Source organism: Elephas maximus, chromosome 3, assembly GCF_024166365.1.
Source record: "Elephas maximus indicus isolate mEleMax1 chromosome 3, mEleMax1 primary haplotype, whole genome shotgun sequence".
Classification (NCBI taxonomy): Eukaryota; Metazoa; Chordata; class Mammalia; order Proboscidea; family Elephantidae; genus Elephas; species Elephas maximus.
This window is the reverse complement of record NC_064821.1, coordinates 34,471,585-34,474,325: the sequence shown is the minus strand read 5'-3', so window position 1 is coordinate 34,474,325 and position 2,741 is coordinate 34,471,585. Positions and strand designations below refer to the sequence as shown.

Genomic DNA, 2,741 nt, shown 5'->3' with positions numbered 1-2,741 from the left:
CTGAACTGTGAGAGTAAATTTCTACCATTTTAAGCAACCCAGTTCGTGGTTATATGTTACCTAGGAAAAACTACCAAGGTAATTTGGCATCCCTAGGAAACTAATACACCTAGGAATTTTTAAAAATGGAGATCCTGAATCAGTAGGGACAGCATACTGATTCTTCATTTCTAACAAGCTTTCAGGTGAGGCTGATGCTTCTAGTCCATGGATCACATTTTGAGGAGCAGTGAGCTAGATGACTCTATCTCAGAGAAGTGTATGCAGAAAGAGTGCTGGCTTTATGAGGTAGGTTATGATTAGAGATTAGTTTACTAACTTGAAAGGAACAGTCAAAGGCAGAAAGAATGGCTGCATTATTAAACCCTCTGAACATTCAGCTGATCCATTGGCAAAATACAGGCTTTTATTTATTTTATGTGTAAAATACAATACTTGTATTTATGTTTATTATGTGAAAATTATAATCTGTAGTAGTTCTGCTGATTGATGATGCCTATTTGTTTGTAACGTGTTGTTCTTTTCGCTTTCTTGATGGTCACACTAGCTATATGGAACCAGAAAACCACACACAAATTTCAGAATTTATTCTCCTTGGACTCTCAGAAGAGGAGAAACTGCAATCTTTTCTTCTTGGGATGTTCCTGTCCATGTACTTGGTCACCTTTATTGGGAACCTTATAGTCTTGACCACCATCACTGGCTCCCATCTCCACACTCCCATGTACTTCTTCCTCGCCAACCTTCCTTTGTAGATATATATTTCACTTCTACCACTGTCCCAAGGATGCTACTGAACATCCACACCCATAACAAAGCCATCACCTATCAAGGCTGCCTTGCCCAAATATATTTTTTCATTCTTTTTATGCAGTTGGGTGTTTTTTCCTTTGTATAATGGTTATGACCGGTTTGTGGCCATCTGTCACCCACTGCGCTGTACAGTCATCATGAATCCCAGACTCTCTGGCTTGTTGCTGCTCTTTTCCTGGATATTGAGTGTCCGGACTGTCTGCTATGTAGTTTACTGGTGTTGAGACTGTCCTGTACTAACATGAAAATTCCCTACTTCTGTGAAATCAATCAGGTTATCCAACATGTCTGTTCCGACAACTTTCTCAATATCATAGAGATGTATTTTGTAACTGAGGTGATGGGCATTATTCCCCTCACTGGCATCATATTTTCTTATTCTCGGATCGTCTCTTCCATACTGAGAATTACAACAGTAAGGGGGAAATATAAGGCATTTTCCACTTGTGGGTCTCACCTTTCAGTTGTTTTCGTGTTGTATGGTGCAGGTCTTGGGGCCTACCTCAGTTCTACTACTATCTAAAATTCCAGGGCCAGTGCAATAGCCTCAGTGATGTACACCATAGTCACACCCATGTTTAACCCCTTTATCTACAACCTGAGGAAAAAGGGTGTAAAGGGGGCAGTTTAAATGAGTGACAAAAATGTTTGCCTTGGGGCTGGGCAAGAGCCCAAGAGTATCCTGGAACCAGATTGGCATTCAGAAATTCTGATTTTTTTTTTTGTTCATGAGTCTGTCAATCTCCAGACATTTCTGGCATTTTATGTTTTTACTTTTCTCAAAGTAATTTCGAACTTTGGAACAGAACTAATTTGAGAGTATCCACTCATTTAAATTGGTAATAGTTATTTCTAAAAATACGCTGTCTTCAAGTTCATTTTCTCTTTCATGGCAAAATTATGATGAGGCATAAAAATCTTATGGGATAATAAAGACTTGGGGTTTAAATTTTTATTCCTGGTTTACTGTGTATTAGAATTCTGAGGTCTCCTTTATTAGACCTGAGTCATCTTTTCCTTTCTGAATCCCTGTGTTCATGCCACATTCATAATTTACATGTAGTATGCTTAATTATTTTATAAGTTATCTGAGACATTTTAGTTCCCTCACTGAGAGCTTTTTCTCCTATCCATTGATGTCTAGTATGACAACTAATAACCTATTTGAAATTGAATGATAATGAAAACAACGTGAAATTTTGTGGATTGCACCTAAAGAAATGCTTTGAGGGAAATTTATAGGTATCAATATTCATATTATAAAAAGAAGAAAGTTCTAAATCTATGACATAAGTTGCTGTCTGAAGAAGCTCGGAAAAAAGTATAACATGTACTCTAGGTAGTACAAAGGAAATAATAAATATAAGCAAATGATAGAAGAAAAAGTGATAACAAAAAGCCTTAATTAGTTTCCTTGAAAATGTTAATAAATGAACAAGTGCCTAGAAAGAAGAATCAAGCAAAAAATGCAAAACAAATTACTACAAATTAATGAGATCATTAAAAATGCTGAGATATTAAAATAACAATAACTAATTACTATAAACAACATTATGCCTATAAATTTGACACCTTATATGAAATAGACACATTCCTTAAACAACAAAACCTAGCAAAACTAACTCAGGAAGAAATAGAAACTCTGAATAGCTCTGGACTTATTTTTTCAATTGCATTTGTAAACCAAAACTATCCCATGGAGAAAAATCCTAGACAAGAAGGTTCTACTGATGAAGTCTGTCAAACATATAAGGCAAAAATAATGCTAATCTTATACAAATTCCTTTAGAAACTAAAGGAAGAAAGAAGTCTTCTCGTTTTACAAGACCAGCATAACCTTGACACCAAAAACAAACAAGAAAAAAAGATGGTATTAATAAGAAAACAAAATTGCAGATCAATATCCCTAATGAACATAGAGGCAACAA

General features: G+C 35.6%; 1 pseudogene; it reads left to right on the top strand.

The window, feature by feature from the left end:
• The first annotated feature begins 551 nt into the window (after positions 1-551).
• On the top strand, positions 552-1,565 carry LOC126071241 (olfactory receptor 7A10-like; annotated as a pseudogene).
• The last annotated feature ends 1,176 nt before the right edge of the window (positions 1,566-2,741 follow it).